Source organism: Rhipicephalus microplus, chromosome 3 (assembly GCF_043290135.1).
Source record: "Rhipicephalus microplus isolate Deutch F79 chromosome 3, USDA_Rmic, whole genome shotgun sequence".
NCBI lineage: Eukaryota > Metazoa > Arthropoda > Arachnida > Ixodida > Ixodidae > Rhipicephalus > Rhipicephalus microplus.
Genome location: NC_134702.1, coordinates 169351615 through 169369880, shown reverse-complemented (window position 1 = coordinate 169369880; position 18266 = coordinate 169351615). Strand labels below are relative to the sequence as shown.

Genomic DNA, 18266 nt, shown 5'->3' with positions numbered 1-18266 from the left:
GTGTTAATTTTTACAATTACTGTTACTTTACTGTTTGTACCTATCTGAAGAAGCCTTCTGCCAAAGGAAGGCAACGCCACTTGTAGGGCGCGAATGCCTCTTTTCTCTAACTTTTAAAAATATTTGACACATTTCTTGGATGAATTGTCGAAATTATTTCTAATGAGCCATTTCATGCCAAACCATCCAACATGTTTCCGACCATCATGAATATGGCTGAAAAAACTTCCACGTTTTTCTCGAAGGGTGAAACTCGTCCTGGTCATTTATTTTTGTTGGCAAAAAATTTCTTCCCTTTTTATGAAAGCAAGGTAAAAGGTGTCGAACAACAATTATTTTCAAGATAAGTCTTTGGAATGCACTCGATCAAAGACATTCCTGGCATAGTAATGAAGTTACCTAACTTTAAAATAATGACTTAATTATGTATATTGCCACGACATAGTGCCTGCATTCAAACAACGCGCCCATCACCACGCGCACAGGGACATACATGCGTGCCGTCTAGTGTTGCGCAGAGACGATGATGATAGCACGAGAACCCAGCTGGCCCCTGCTGATGTGCGCCACGTGCTTGGGACTCTTCTTGAAGAAGTAGAAGACATCTTGGCGTTCTGCTGTAACGTGCTACGACCATAGTCTCTTTGAGTTGTGGGCACAGGTTCGCCCTTTAATAAATACGTTTTATTATACCCCGAGTCCTTCAACATCGTTACATTTCTTGTGGAGGTGCTGGGTAATGAATGAAAGCCCTACGAACGCAAGACAGCGTAGCCCCGACCACCAGCCAGTTTATCCTGCGGAGCCGACACCTGTGCATCAGAGGACCAGTCGCCGTCTTCGAGGTGATCCACCAGAATTCAGTCCACTCCGCTTTAGCCAAGGGGAACTCAGTCAATAGATGCCGCCACCATGACAAGTCATGTAACACCAGCCCAAGTGGTGATAAATCAGCCTCACCAGCCACCAGTATTTCATGGCGACTCGTATGAAGACGTAGAAGATTGGCTGAACCTCTTTGAGAGAGTGGCACGTTTGAACGGTTGGGACGAGAGAGAGAAGCTCCGCCGCGTATACTTTGCTTTGGAGGACTTCGCAAAGACGTGGTATGAGAACCATGAAACCTCCTTTACGACCTGGGATGAATTTCGGCGACAAGCTCTGGCGACTTATGCCAGCGCGGATCGCAAAGAAAAGGCGCAGGCTGCGCTCGAATCCAGGAACCAACTCACCAACGAAAGTGTCGCAATGTATATCGAGGACATGATCCGCCTGTTCAAGCGCGCAGATTTCCATACGACCGAAGACAAGAAGCTACGCCACCTCATGCGTGGGGTGAAGCAAGAGCTATTCGCTGTTCTCCTCCGCAACCCACCACGAACAGTTTCGGAGTTTCATACAGAAGCGACAGCCATCGAGAAAACGCTAGAACAGCGGGCTCGACAGTACAATCGAGACATAAACTATGCACCTGCCAATGTCTTCTCTGGACGTCAGCAAAGTGACATGGACGCTCTGCAAGAACTCCTCAGGTCGGTGATCAGGGAAGAGCTCAGCAAGTTGCAAGCACCTCACACTACAGCAACACTGTCTGTCGTCGACGTAGAACGAGATGAACTGAGGCAGATGATACGTGAGCCGGAGCGTGCACCACAGCCGATCCAACGCATTCCAACGTACTCTGAAGTACTCAGACGACCCGCGGCGCACACCAATGCAGCAGTTACGATGGCCTATCCTTGCCCACAAACGGTACGCAGCGCACCTCGTCCACTGGAACCGACGGCTACCTACCTGCCACGAGCCCATGGTGTAGCTCGCTACGTGGATCAAAGGCCCCAGAAAAGTAACATCTGGCGTGACCATGAGCGCAGGCCTTTGTGTTTCCATTGTGGGGAAGCAGGTCACCTGTATAGGTTCTGCCCTTACCGACAGGCAGGATTAAGGGGCTTTCCGTTGTACGCATCATGCCCTCGAAACGGTGAACGGCCAACGGAGATGAAATGGTACGTGTCCGCGCGCCAGAGCCCACTCACTCCACACCAACATCAGCCAAGATCGCCGTCGCCCAGGCGTTACCGATCACCCAGCCCACGTGCTTCTTCCGCACGGTCTGGGCACCGTCCTACAAGCCCACACCAGGAAAACTGAAGCAAGCGACGTGTGGAAGTGAGGCCGCTGATAACGACAGTTGCGAAGATCCTCCATTACGGTTTCAAGGTGACGATGCTATGTTTACAGAGGATAAGCGCAGCAGTGCGAAGATTACTTCAGATTTGCGGTTGAAAATAGACGGATACGAGCTAAATGCTTTAGTTGACACCGGCGCTGATTATTCGGTAATGAGTCACAAATTGGCAAAGAAACTGAAAAAGGTTGTGACAAAATGGAGTGGGGCACAGATACGCACGGCAGGTAGCCACACTATTACACCGCTCGGCAGATGCACCTCAAGGCTCGAAATAAGAGGCTTTACTTACGTTGCTGACTTCATCGTGCTGCCGGACTGTTCAAGAGAGCTTATTCTAGGAATGAATTTTCTGCAAGCCAATGGAGCCATAATTATTCTGCGCAGATCCAGTGTAACGTTTTCGACCGAACAAGCTATGTCGGTGGAGGAATCGGAAAAGCAACGTCTTACTGCTCTGCGCGTTGTTGATGATGACGTCACAGAGCCACCACGCTGTAGTGTAATGGTGCTTGTTGAAAATAAGGCATTTTGTGACCACGAAGGAATAGCGGATGGAAACGTAGAGCTCTTTTTAAACAAAGGAAATTGCGTGGCGAGGGGTGTTGTTCACTTAACGAATGGCCGCTCAGTTGTCCTCCTTACGAATTTTGGATATGAACGTCAGCACACCGCGCAAGGTATGGCTATCGCCTATTTCCACGAGTTCTGCATGGCGACGGAACTATGCAGTTTAGCGACAACGCCAACCACTCCACAAGAGACCTGCAACGTCGACGCATCAGTTATCGTCAACCATAGGCTCCCAGAATATCAAAAGAGACGATTGTTCGCCCTTATAAAAGAGTTTTCGGACTGCTTTTCAACGTCCTCTAAGGTGCGACGCACGGCTATTGCAAAACACGGGATTATAACAGAAGAAGCCACGAGACCGATTTACCAACACCCATATCGAGTATCGCAAAAGGAAAGAGACGTCATCAAGAAACAAGTGGAGGAGATGCCTTCAGATGACTTGATCCAGCCTTCCAGCAGTCCGTGGGCGTCTCCCGTAGTGCTTGGTAAAAAAAAAGATAACAGCCTTCGATTCTGCGTCGACTATCGGAAACTGAACAGCGTAACGAAACGGGATGTATACCCTCTGCCGCGTATCTATGATACACTCGATCGACTACGGAGTGCGAGATACTTCTCCTCCCTTCATCTCAAGAGCGGATATTGGCAAATTGAGGTGGATGAGCACGACCGTGAAAAGACGGCATTCATAACCCCAGACGGACTCTACGAATTTAAAGCGCTTCCATTCGGCCTGTGCACAGCGCCAGCTACGTTTCAGAGAATGATGGACGCTGTTCTCGCGGGACTGAAATGGCAGTCCTGCTTGGTGTACTCGGATGACGTTGTTGTATTTTCCGCTTCATTCGACCAACATCTAGAGCGACTCCGCACAGTATTAGAAGCCATGCGTTCAGCAGACTTGACCATCAAGCCAGAAAAATGCCACTTCGCTTTTGAAGAGCTTCGATTCCTCGGACACGTTGTCAGCTCCGACGACGTTCGGCCAGATCCCGAAAAGACAGCTGCCATCGCGAAGTTCCCGACACCCAAAGACAAGAAGTCAGTACGCCGCTTCCTGGGTTTATGCGCGTACTATCGGCGATTTGTGGAAAATTTTTCCAACATTGCTGAACCACTTACTAATCTGACAAAAGACGAGGTGCCCTTTAGGTGGGAAAGTGAACAGCAGGAAGCATTTGATGAGTTAAGAACACGCCTGCAAGCCTCTCCAATCCTCGCCCACTTAGATGATACTGCCGAAACTGAAGTTCACACTGATGCGAGTAACGTCGGCCTCGGAGCCATTCTAGTCCAGCGGCAAAACGGCCAAGAAAAAGTGCTAGCGTATGCCAGCCGCAAGCTTTCGAAAGCTGAGACAAATTACTCTGCAACCGAAAAAGAGTGTCTCGCGGTCATTTGAGCCATAAGTAAATTTCGGCCGTACCTCTACGGTAGACCATTCCGAGCAGTAAGTGACCACTATTGCCTGTGTTGGCTGGCGAATCTTAAGGATCCCTCTGGCCGACTATAAAGATGGAGCCTTGGGCTACAAGAGTACGATGTTACTGTGGTATACAAATCTGGGAAAAAGCACAGCGATGCCGACTGCCTGTCACGCGCACCAGTGGAGACGAGTGAGCCGGAGGAAGAAGACTTCCCGTTTCTAGGCGTCGTACAGGCATCAGAAATCGCTGAACAACAACAAATTGACCCCAATTTGCTGCCACTTATACAGCGTCTCCAAGGACTCAACGTTAAAGTCCCGCGCACTTTATCCAGAGGGCTCCCTTCGTTCTGTCTTCGGGAAGGGGTCCTTTACAAGAGGAACTTCAAGCCTCATGGTGACGAGTTTTTACTCGTTGTACCTGCACCTTTACGAAACGAGATTCTGCACGCATGTCATGATAAGCTAACATCTGGGCACATGGGTGTCAGCCATACATTCGCCAGAATTCACCTAAAATACTACTGGCCAAAACTGTTCACATCAGTTCAGCGCTATGTGAAAACTTGCCGTGAGTGTTGAAGACGCAAAACTCCATCCGTGAAACCTGCAGGCCTCCTCCAGCCAATAGAACCACTGCATGCCCCATTCCAACAAGTCGGTATGGATCTCCTAGGCCCGTTTCCGACATCGACTGCACACAAGAAGTGGATAGTCGTAGCCACGGACTATCTCACTCGCTACGCTGAGACTGACTCGCTGTACACTGCAACAGCTCTTGAAGTTGCCAAGTTCTTCATCAACAACATAGTCCTCAGACATGGTGCACCCAGCGTGGTAATTAGAGATCGTGGCCAAGCTTTTACTGCAGACCTAATGAAATGTCTGATGCGAATGACCCATACAGACCAGAGAAGAACTACAGCATACCAACCTCAAACAAATGGCCTAACGGAGCGCTTGAACAGAACTCTGACTGATATGCTTTCAATGTATATCGACGTCGAACATAAACTGTGGGATGAAATATTGCCCTACATCACGTTCGCATATAATACAGCCGTTCAAGAAACAACGCGAGTGACACCATTTGAACTTGTATTCGGCCGAAGAGTCACCACTCCACTGGATGCCATGTTACCACTGAATGATGAAAGCAGCAATCCACCTGGCCTAGACGACTTTCTGCAAAGAGCTGAGGAAGCACGACAGATGGCGAGATACAGAATATGCCGCCAACAGCGTATCGACTCCTATCGGTACACTGAGCGTCGTACTGAAGCGCATTTTCAACCAGGTGACAATGTATGGATATGGACCCCAGTGCGTCGCCGTGGACTTTCTGAAAAACTTTTTAGCCGCTACTTCGGGCCTTACGAAGTACTCCATCGTGTAAGCGATGTAATTTATCAAGTCAGATCCGCTATACACGGGAGCTCAAAATGCCGCAACCCTACAGAGGTTGTACATGTAGTCCGGATGAAGCCGTACTATGAAAGATCACCGGAAGACCAGTGACGCCTACCACGAATCTATTCATTGCCTGACGCATCGGGACGATGCGTATGAGGAGGGGGAGTATGCCACGATATAGTGCCTGCATTCAAACAATGCGCCCATCACCACGCGCACAGGGACATTCATGCGCGTCGTCTAGTGTTGCGCAGAGACGATGATGATAGCACGAGAACCCAGCTGGTCCCTGCTGATATGCGCCACGTGCTTGGGACTCTTCTTGAAGAAGTAGAAGAAGAAGACATCTTGGCGTTCTGCTGTAACGTGCTACGACCATAGTCCCTTTGAGTGGTGGGCACAGGTTCGCCCTTTAATAATTATGTTTTATTATACCCCGATTCCTTCAACATCATTACAATATCAATTCTTTGAGGGCTTTTCGCACGAGTAATATTGAACAATGTTGCCACATTTGGGGTTTTCCGGGAACTTGGTAAGTTCCAAGCACACAAATAAAATATGTGCAGGTGGTCTGTCTACATGGTACTAATTAAAAATAATGTAGGCACTGATGATATAGCAGATACTCTGAAAAAAATTGTGAGTGTCACTTTCTTTGGGAAAACGTCGGTATTCAGCATCAAAAACTTGTCTTCGTGCTCCTACTATAAATAGGCACAAAATTTTATTTTGAAGCACTATGGACAACCTAAATATAGGTGGAATCACTAGAAGGTATTAATTTATATTGAGAAAGTACTTTTTTTAATATGCATCTGCACCAGCTTTTCGCCTAGGTAAGTCAAGCGACATGACACACTCGCGAGGGCAATCTTCAGCAGTATCCCACTGACCTGGAATACAGGGAGCGAATTTGGGGCTTTCTACCGAGTAATTGAAATGGTAATAGAGTTATCATCGGCATTTCATTGCCAATGGAGGGGTGCTACATGGAGGAGTTCAGTGTGGTCACTTGCAGGTGAGCCATGCGGCTTCATAGATATTGAGTCAGGCATCCTGTTTTCCTGGGGAGTTATGCAATTGAAGTAGGTGTGTTTTATACACTTATTAAAAATATTTAGTCATAATCAGTACATATGTCTTATAGCATGCTAGTACCATTGATGCAGTACACTGATAAACGCTATCGTAAATCAACCGTTTCTTAATTTTCTGGCTTTCAGGAGAGCACCTTGCTCCCTGATACCCAAAGCCTGTCATATGAATGCAGAATCGAAAAAAAAACTTTAGGTTAGGAACTGGTAGCCAAGGTAATTGTCTCGTTTGTGTTGTGCGTAAGGAATATTTGTGTACAGTATACTTTTGAATGGCTTGATAGCTCATTTGAAAGTCATCACCAGTGGCCAAGCCAGGAAGGCAGGAGGAGCTGTTTAACTCCCTCCCCTCCCAGCACAGTCCAGGTATTTTTATCCTAAAGCCGTGAATTCTCCTACTGGGACCTATTCGTGACCGCCTAGTTTATCGATGACTAAGCAGAAGGCGCAAGTGTCCGTGATAGACAGACAGACAGAGGATTTACGGTTACCGATAACACCCTCTGAAGCTTTGCCCCACACATCATAGATATGCTGTGATTCGTAGATATGCTGTGATTTTCATAGTTCTGCATGTGCATACTACATGCACACATACAAACACACAAGAATGTGTATAAAGTATGACTGAAATCGCCTTCCCTCACACGCCATTACACACGAAAAATATCTTTTTGCTACGCTACTGGTCTCCACACTTTAGCGACATTCATTGTACCACACCTCTGTTAGCAAGAGAATGCAGATGATAGCCCTCATTCCAACTTCAATTGCTCCACATCAAGCTTGCTGTGTGTACCTCAGGTCTGTGGAAGTTTGTAGAAGATTGCCCTTGTGAGTGCTTCAGGTTGCTTGAGATAAGTAGGGGTAAAGCTTGTAAAGATGCATACTTTCAAAAAAATACTTCTCGAGTTTAAAACATATTACCCTTTAGTAGCTTCACCTATATTGAGGTAGTAAATAAAGCTTCAAAGTGAAATGTTGTGCATATTTTCTGTCCTACCACCATGGCAAGCTTTTTCATGCTGAATACAGAGGTTTTTTCCAAAAAAAATAAATTCAAAATTTTTAGGACTATCTGCTAAACTTCAGTGCGTAAATTTCTTTTTATTTGTAGGATGTCAAAAAGGTTACCAGCACATATTTTATTTGCATCCCTGCAATTCGCCATGTTACCAAGAAAAATAACAAACCTGGCAATATTATTCAATATTGCTCTTGGGAAACGTTCTCGAAGAATTGATATACATAACTGAGTCATTATTTTTAGTTAAATCACTTCATTACCTTGCTGAAAATGCCATTGATTGAGTGCATTCCAAAACGACTTTTGAAAAAATCTGTTGTTTGAAGACTTTTAGTTCAGTTTGTGCCATATACAGAGTCTCATAACGAGGGAGCAAAACTTTCGGCAACGGAATTAAATGACCAGGACGAGTTTTGAACTTCGAGAAACATGAAAACTTCTTCCGCCCTGTTCGTGATGGTCAAAAAAAAACGCTGGGTGATTTCGCATGGCATAACCCTAATCGTAGTATGGTTTGATACATTGAATTACTCCTTTGCTCCCTTCGTCTCAACTAATATTGTTAGCAAATATTTTTGTGTGTTTACGAAGTTGTTTGTGCTTTCAGCCATTTCGTTTTGTATATGTATTATCATTTATTATGTGTGATCTTTTATTTTTGTGCTGCAAGCCAGTGCTTTTAACAAGTCCTATTAGGAGTCTTGAAATGAATAAAAGATTGTGCTCGCACTGTTTTTAGCTCTGTATTCGCCTGGTGTGGTTGTGCCGACAAAATGTTTTTACTCTTTTTCAGAAAAGAAGTTAGCGCAATACTGATATAATAGGAAAACAAGTGAGGTGCTTTGGGTATCTCGAAGTTACGATATTCCTTCTTCGTATTTTAAACTCCAGATGCAAAGCAGCCAAAATAAAATAAATTTTTTGACAATTTTTGTTCACAGATTTTGTAGCATGTCTGTGCTGTATGTTATTTTATGATCATGGGAAAGTAAAATTCAATTTCAGTGAATAGGAAGCTTGTCCTTGTTGGTTTTTAAACATTTCAATTAACTTCGTAAATTTTTTAGCATGTGCAGGTGCAGTCAAAAGTTCCCAGGTAACGCTGCCAGAGGATTAGTTGGACTAATGGCCTGGAAAATTTTGAATGACCTTGTACTTGCGGAACAAAGATCTGCTGAATACGCAAGTGGTTGGCAGCATGTTACCTACGCCTTTTCACGTAATCAAGGGAAAATATTTTTGCAGTGCAGCTTCGGTGATGCAGAATGTTTCACGAGAAATGAGTTTTGAGGATACGTAAATCCACTCAAGGTGTGCATGACAACTGCCCTGTACTCTTGTATGTGTCATTACCTGATTTGAAACCCCGATGTCAATTATTCCTGCATTATCTACAATACCGGATAAAAGCTCCCCACTCCTGATTTTCTTTCCACAAGGATTACTACAATCATTTGCATCACATACTCAGTTAAAATTTTCCACAGGTAACGTACACCTGCCCGCTTCAAATAAATTACACACTTTTTCGAGAAATTAAAGTCGCTTCAGAACCTCATTGAATGCATATAGATTCATAATTTGTCACGGCGCTCCTTGCAACAAAAAATCACAGCATATATACCTGTTTACTTCACCAACACTAGTGCAGAATGCTGAGCAGGGTAGGCTCTTTCTCAGGAACAACCAACAGCCCGCCTTTTGCATCTCAAACACACACGTTATACTCATACAAAAAACCTTTTGCATCTCAAACACACACGTTATACTCATACAAAAAATGCCACAGGGACTTCGCAGTCTCTTCCTCGCTTTCAATCTTTGTCTCTTGGATGGCGACAAAGTCGAGATGCTTCGGATTGAAAAGCCTACGGAGCTGTTCCTGTTTCTTTGAAGACCTAAGGCCGCGTACGTTCAAGGTAGCAAAGATAAGTCGCTCAGACTGCGTCATGGTGACTACCTTCTATTGCACTTATCGTCCCCCTTGATCAGTACCAAGAGTTGATGGTGAGGCTTCCCGCGAAACGCCACCAGGCCTCCAAGATCAGGATTGCCGACACGTCTCTTTGGGAACGGACTTTCGGCAACGGCGTCACTTCCTAGTCACTGACGCTGGATCACTCCCTTTGCTTGAATACGAGCTGTAGCATGCACGACGCTTAGGTATTGCTGCATCCATAAAGACCTGTACATGATCTTCCGACACCACACCATGATGAAAAAGCTGCTGCAGAGCTGCAGTGCAAGCAGGTGATGAACCTTCTGCGGGATCCGGCCCAGAGTCTCTGTCTTGTACTAGCGGCTGTTCGGCACCTTGATGGGTCAGCGCAACGGCACTCTTAATAGAGACTTTTACTTGTGCTATAGGTTGTGCGGAGTCATTTTCGGTCAGCTGCTTGCATGATTCACTTGGCTCTTTGCACAAAGAAGTTTCAACTGTGTCAACAGCGACTGACTTTCTTTTCACTTTTGGATTCTTTGTGGTAGATCCCGCAGAATCGAAAGTTGACAGAGAGTCTCCCGTTGCGTCTAGAACCTCGCCTCGGTGACATCCATACTATGCTATAGTAGGCTATCATCTGGCTGTTGTGTGCGCTGTCACAGCTTGCTAGCGTATAACACAATCCTTGGCCGAAGCGTCGACAGTCGTCACAGCGAGAGGTCTTGTGGATTCGACGGATGTGTCAAACCTTACTGCACCGAAGGCAGAGCGGTGGGCGGCCAGGTATCAGGACAAGGCTTTCCTCTCCACAGACAGCAAGAATCTGCGAAATATCAGAAACGCGAACTGAAGCTGCAAGGGACAAAACAACATTCCGCTATAGCGTCTGCATTTGCTCCATGTCCGCTACTTTCCAGCTTTCCTGTGATATTGACTTGACCTTCCCAAAAGCTTGCAGTGCCTCGCGAACATAGGCGTCCTCCAAACACTCAGGGAGCCACGTATGCTTAACCTTCACTTCCGTGGGTCAATAACAAGGCATCGACGACTTTTGACGGAAACTTCGCCTCCTGTGACCAAGTTCATTTTCGTCCGCGTTGACTTGCAAGTGACCATCCAAACATGAGACATTTGAAAATGGCCAATGGAGCTCATTTCCTTCAAGTCAATGATGTCCCGAAGAGCATCTCTGAAATCTTGAACCCGGTAAGGGCGAGCTGCTAAGTCCGTATATAGAAAAACAGAGTCCTCAACGAGTTTATCGGTGGGAAGGCGAGGAAATACAACAGGGTAGTCGTTGCCGCTGTCTGAAGCCTGAGCAGCACCTCAGCCCATGAACGATAAATCTTTCGAGGCGGAGAACATGAAAAACGCGACTGTTCAGAACGTCGGCTTCGTTTTTCTCCCCCTGAACTACCCCCCCGTTACGTCTGGAGCACCCAATAACGAGTTTATTAGTGCTCATCAGCTTGTTCTAAGAACACAATAACTCTTTAATTGAAATTAACCAAAATACTCATCGTCGCTGCCCGATACATTTTTTTTCGTAATTGAGGGAAGCCGCATATTTCTATGGTCAAATAAATAGGCAGCGATGTTCGATTAGATGTACTTTACGATATGCGCGCTGGTAAGTCATGGTACAGTAGTAATAAAACTCACAATGAAAAATATACCGCTAAAGTGAGAGAACTTCGGAGGTGCTGGGATTTGAACCTGGGTCTTGAGACATGCAAAGCAAGTGCTCTACGACTCAGCTATACCCCTGTTTTTTGGCATGGTATTTATTAAAGTATTTGCGCATTGAAGACAAATCCTGCAAACAGCAGTACAATCAAATCGCGAAAATAAGCGCTCAAGCGTTACTCATAAACACTCAATGGCCAACACAGTGCAGGTTCCTCACACGGAAAGTTCTTCACATTGTGTTATGCAAACAAAAAAGGGGTGAAGTCAAACAGTTCTCTAAGATGGAGTACCAGTCCGGTCTAATGTCTAGCTCGTCGTAAATGTTTTTAGGTGGATATAAATTTGAATGAAGTGTGCGCTTGAAGAGGTGGTGGGCTCTGCAGTGTGGTCTTGCATTCGTGTCTTCCACAAGCTGTGCATGCCCATGAGGAAAAACATATCATATGGTACTTCATCAAGCGCTGCTGGCAGAAGATAACGTAGTTTGTGAGAATTAGTGACAAAATGTTTTTCAGTGCTCGCTGAAGGACATCCCAAAACAGTATGGCATCTTTGAAGCTAACAAAGCAATGTTCAATCGTTTCTGGCACATCACATAGACGGCGGTTAACTGACGGAATGAAAATAACTTTTCTTTCTAACCATGTGTTTACCGCCAATGTTTCAGAGTGTAGTTTATAGAAGAATGTTTTTGAATTCCGTGGAATGTACATTTTGTGCACTCGCTTCAACACATCGTGGCCTGGAAGATTGGAGTAGAGTGAACGGTACAATGGAGGTGGGAAGAGTGTACTCAGTAGGTCCTTATACAGCACCTTGCGCGATACTGTGTACAGGTATTCTACAGAAAAGCGAGCTTTAAGGAACTGAACTACGAGGTAAACTTTCTGCATGAATCCCCACAAGCATGGGCATTCGGAAAAGTTGGATGAAACAATTAAATCTGGTAAGTATTAAACAAGTGTAACCTGCAAGAAGGAACGAAGAACAGAATGAGAAATGCTTCGAAAAAAGAAGAATCGTGACACTATTGGCCATATGTTAAAGTATTTTATTCCTAACTCGCCCTCACTAACGGGATTGAATATGTTGTCACGACGCATGCGCTCAATGTCGAAGGCGTCTTGAAACGAGCGAAAATCTGATGGAAGCGTTGTATACAAATTTTTGCTCAATAATTGAGTTGCAATACATGTTAATGCTTTGTTGCTAGGAAAGTATGGCAAGCTTCAGCTCTCCCAAAAATTGAAAGTCGATAGGGAACAAATGTCTGGGCCTGTCGTTTAACCTAAGAGACACATTCCTTCAAGTAATGCGCACTGAATCTAAATGCATGCAGTCGTACACCGATGTATGTTGGAGGAGTTCATGTCAAAATAATCCTTGCAAAGTGGTTCGATGTGCTACCCCACAAGCCAAACAACAGTCCTAAACTTTTAGAGGCATTTTAACGAGCTCCCAATACTACACAAAACTTCGCAATAGTAGATACCACAATTTCGACACTAGGCTTATCTGTGCAAAAAATGCGACATCGTCTGCCTAAGCTAATACTTAAACCTAACTCCCTAATATACTGAAGCCACGAATGAAACTCGACTGTATTATGCTTAAGCACAGTGTTTCTAGATAAAGTGCAAATAGGAGAGGCGACATCGGGCACCTCTGTTTTACGAAAGAGCGAATAGAAACAGGCTTAGAGAGTTCACCAATAACTATCAGACGAGTAGAGCATTCATTGTAGCATAGTTTAAAGCCTTGAAGAACAACTTTTTCAATATTGGAATGCTCGTGAAGAAAAAAAAGATATGACAAATACGATAGAAGGTCTTTTCAAGGTTTACCTGTAGCATTGCAAAATGTTTTTGAAAACTATGACACTATTGAAGCACTGCACAAGGAACATGTATACTTTTTTGTACGGATCGACCACTGATTGCACATGCCTGATGAGACCCATTAACGATTGACATCGCAAATTTCAACCTATTTGTTAATAATTCTGCGAAAATTTCGTTGTCCAAGTTTGACAGCGACATTGGTCCGTAGCCCTCGACAGAGCAAATTTTTCATCTTCAGTTATTTTCTGTATTGATAGAGTGTGACTTTTGCAAGAAAATTTAGGGAGTGTAGCCAAGTCATAACTTATTTGAAAAATATCCATCAATATAGGAGGAAGCATTTTTTCGAAAGCTTTGTAAAATTCGCCTCAAATGCCATCAGGGCCCAGTGTTTTCAATAAAGGCAAGTTGTCGATTCCTTGCTCATATTCCTGTATAGTAATGGGTCCATTAATGCGTGCACAACAATTGTTCTTCAAGGCGTTCACAAGAAAACAAAACAAGTCTTGAGGTGAGCGTCAGGATCATCAGAGGGAGAGCTAAATAAACTGTTATAGTACTTTTAGAACGCCAAAGTAATGTCTCTATTACCTTTTATGAGCACATCGTTAGAGTAAAAGTTTGAATATTTTTGGACATCGCATGACGTTCCTGATCAAAGCTTGGCGCGTCGGTTGCTCAGATTTTAAGGTGCACTGATACCGAGATATAATACGTGCCCTTTGGTAGCGAGCAGCATCGTATCCCTGTAGTTGGCACTTAATATTCTCATTGTCCTTGAAGCACTTTTCCGGCGTTTCATATTCCATCTCATAAAGGTTGCAAATACTTTTAAGAAATATCTTTTCACCCTTTCTTCTATAGAAAGACTTAACAGCCCCGATTTCTAAAGCTATAGCACGAACTTCTTCTTTAAAAAGCTCCCACGCAGCGAAAATGTGCAACCCAATCGAAAAGAATTGCCTCAATGCCATCTGGACACGATTTATGAATTCCTGATCACAGAGGAGCTTCGCATTCATATTCCGAAGGGTCCATATGGGACGGAATTGTTTTTGGCGATTTTCACCAATTTGCGGTATGACAATACAATGGTTCGAAAATGATACAGCATCAATACTGCAGAACATTTTACGAGATAGGAGTGACGAGGACACGTAAATCCGGTCAAGGCGAGCAGAAGAGCTGCCCAGTACTCTTGTATATGCCATTGCCCGATTTGAGAGACTGATGTCAATTAGTCCTGCATTATCTACAATACTGGATAAAAGCTCGCCACCGCTATCTCTCTTTCCAAGATGATTATTACGATCAATAGCTTCACATACGCAGTTGAAATCTCCCATAAGTACCGTACATCTGTCGACGTCAATTAAATTACGCACTTTTTCAAACAATTCAAGTCGTTAAGGAATCTCATTGAATGCATATAGATTGATAATTTGCCATGGTACTCCTCGCAACAAAAAATCACAGCATATATACCTGCTTACTTCATCAACACTAGTGCAGAATGCTGAATATGGTCGGCTCTTCCTCAGAAACAACCAACAGCCCACGGATAAGCCTTTTTCATGTGAAACACACACATTATACTGAGAAAGAAAAGGCCGCAGGGCCTTCTCCATCTCTTCCTCGCTCTCGATCTTGGTCTCTTGGATGGCGACAAAGTCGAGACACTTGCGATTCAGAATTCTACGGAGCTGTGCCTATTTCTGCGAAGATCTAAGGCCGCGTACGTTCAAGGTAGCACAGATGAGTCACTCAGACCGCGCCATGGTGACTACAATCCAATGCGCTTATCGTCTTACTTGGTCCGTCCCAAGAGTTGGTGCTAAGGCTTCCAGTTAACCCCCACCAGGCCTCCTAGATCGGGATCGGCGACACTTCCCCTCGGGCATGAACTTTCGGCGACACTGTGACTTTCTAGTCACAGACGCCGGGTCACTACCTTTGCTTGAATCCGAGCTGTACGATGCGCGACATTCAGTAATGCTGCATTCATAGAGATCTGCATATCATCTTCTGACTCGGCACCATGACGAAAAAGCTGCTGCGGAGCTGCACCGCAAACAGGTGAAGAACTTTCTGCGGGATTCAGCCCGGAGTGTCTTTCTTGTACTGGCGGTTCTCCGGCATCTTTATGGGTCAGAGCAACAGCACTCTTCATAGGAACTGTGCCAGAGGTTGTGTGGTGCCATTTTGGGTATTGTTGCGATCGGGTTTTGCAGGCACTAAAGATCTGGGATGAAGTTTTCGAGGCAGGAGGCAGAGAGACTTGATGACGGTTTATTTACATTATATAAGAGGTGAGCTGTCGTACATGACGAGCTCTTTCTTACATGGTGAGCTCTCGAATCTGGCATTCCTCTACATGTCACTCCTTTGAATGAGCCGGGTGGCTCATTATAACGGGTATGTTCTCCCCAGATCCCTTGATCAGGGAACACGTGCAGATGCTACTGTTGAATCACAGATCACACACAACAGGTGAAGGGGGCGAGCATGCAAGGCCCACGTTAACGTCCATTATTGAGCCATGATCACTGCAATCCAAGGTGGCGCCAGCGGGGCTTCTCCTCGTCGTGTGTGTGCCACTGGTCGAGGGGTCCCAAGCTCATGACAGCTTACATAGAAGGGTTCGCCGAACTGCTCGCTTAATTAGCGAGGCAATTTGCGGCGGCCGCCGCAGTCTCTTCCAAGCAAGATGCCGTACTCGTTGTCGTCTCCCGAACGGCTTACGGCGTCGTGGCGACACGACGTCTCAACCTCCGGCTAGGAGGGACAATGCCTGGCGGTCGTAGGCAGCCGGCCGGTCGGCTCCTTGTTTGAAGATCAAAAGAGCGCCTCTACCGTGTCAGCTCGGGTTGCCAGTCACAACAGTACGCTGCTTGCTTGATTCACTTGGCTGTTTGCACGCAGAAGCTTCAACTGTGTCAACAGCGAGTCACTGTTTTTCCTCTTCTGGATTTTTTGTGGTAGAGCCCGCAGCATCTGAAATTGACGGTGCGTCTTCGTTGCGTCCACAACCTCGGAGGCATCCATATTCTGCCCTTGTAGGCTATCATATGGCTGTTGTGCGCACTATCACAGCTTGTTGGCGTATGTTATAACACAATCCTCGGCCGAATGACCGAAGCGTCGACAGTTGTCACAGCGAGGGGTCCTGCAGTTTCAACGGATGTGTCAAACCTTACTGCACCGAAGGCAAAGTGGTAGGTGGCCAGGTATCAGGACAAGACTTTGCACTCCGCAGACAACAAGAATATGAGGTATATCAGCAACGTGAACTCCATCAGCAAGGGACAAAACAACATCCCGTTTTAGCGTCCGCATTTGTTCGATGTCCGCTACTTTCCAGCTTTCCTGTGATATTGACTTGACCTACCCAAAAGCTTGCAGTGCCTCGCGAACATAGGCGTCCTCCAAACACTCAGGGTACCACGTATGCTTAACCTTCACTTCCGTGGGTCAATAACAAGGCATCGACGACTTTTGACGGAAACTTCGCCTCCTGTGACCAAGTTCATTTTCGTCCGCGTTGACTTGCATGTGACCATCCAAACATGAGACATTTGAAATTGGCCAACGGAACTCATTTCCTTCAAGTCGATGATGTCCCGAAGAGCATCTCTGAAATCTTGAACCCGGTAAGGGCAAGCTGCTAAGTCTGTATGTAGAAAAACAGAGTCCTCAACGAGCTTATCGGTGGGAAGGCGAGGAAATAGAACAGGGTAGTCGTTGCCGCTGTCTGAAGCCTGAGCAGCACCTCAGCCCATGGCGGATAAATCTTTCGAAGCGGAGAACATGAAGAAAGCGACCGTTCACAACGTCGTCTTCGTATTTCACCCTCAACTACACCCCCGTTACGTCTGGAGCACTCATTAACGAGTTTCTTAGTGCTCATCAGCTTGTTCTAAGAATACAGTACCTCTTTAATTGAAATTTAACAAAATCATTTTGTCATTGCTGCTTGATACAGTTGTTTTTCGTATTTGAGGGAAGCCGCTTATTTCTATGGTCAAATAAATAGGCAGCGATGTTCGATTACATGTACTTTATGATATGCGCACTGGTAACACATGATGCTCTAGTATTACAACACGCAAAAAAAAGAAGGTAACGCTTAAGTCGAGAGCGCTTTGGAGGTGCCGAGATTTGAACCCGGGACTTCTCACATGGAAAGCGAGCGCTCTACCACTGAGCTACACCCTCGTTACATCTGGAGCATTCATTAACGCGTTTCTTGTTGCTCATCAGCTTGTTCTAACAATAAAATAAATCACTAGTTTAAAACTTAAACAAAATCATCTGGTCAGTTCTGCATGATACAGTTTTTTTTGTCTTTGAGGAAAGCCGAATATTTCTATGGTCAAAGAAAATGGCAGCGATGTTCGGTTATATGTAATTTATTATATGCGCACTGGTAATTCATTGGGCGTAGTAATACACAACATAATAAAAAGAGCGCGAAAGTCGAGATTGCTTCGGGGGAACCTGTGTTCGTACTCAGGACTTCTCACATCCGAAGCGAGTGCTCTGTACTGACTGAGCTACACCACTTTTTTTCTTGCGTGGTAATAATTAAACTATTTGCGTCATAAAAACAAAATATAGCAGACAAAATTACAATCACGTGGCTACAATGAGCGCTCAAGCGTTACGAATAAACATGCAATGGCTAACACAGCGTAAGTTGTTCACATCGAGAGTTCTTCATATCTTACAGACAAGAAAGTGGTGAGGCAGAACACCTCTCCAAGATGGAGTAGCGTGGTGATGATGTATGTTGTTTAATGGTGCAAGGGCCATTGATGGCCAAAGAGCGCCAGGAAATGATATCGGATGAGAGCAATGGTTATGGTAAATGGCTGTAAAAGGGCCTAAGATTCTGTGCTCTAAAGGTGTGTAAGACATATATTTATTAAAATCATGAAAGTGAAGTGAAGCATGCCTGGTGAGAATGATTCTTGAGTTATCATGACACCATAGAATAGGAGTGTTATATTAGCACCGATACCTCGCCAGTGCCCTTGGTCCCAAGATGTGGGAGACAGGTGCTCTCTT

The 18266-nt window shown here is 45.2% G+C and overlaps 1 non-coding gene across 1 annotated transcript; it reads right to left on the bottom strand.

The window, feature by feature from the left end:
- Nucleotides 1-17342: 17342 nt before the first annotated feature.
- TRNAG-UCC (transfer RNA glycine (anticodon UCC)) lies at nucleotides 17343-17414 on the bottom strand. The gene has a single exon. It is a non-coding gene; the product is annotated as a tRNA-Gly (tRNA).
- Between the last annotated feature and the right edge of the window lie 852 nt (nucleotides 17415-18266).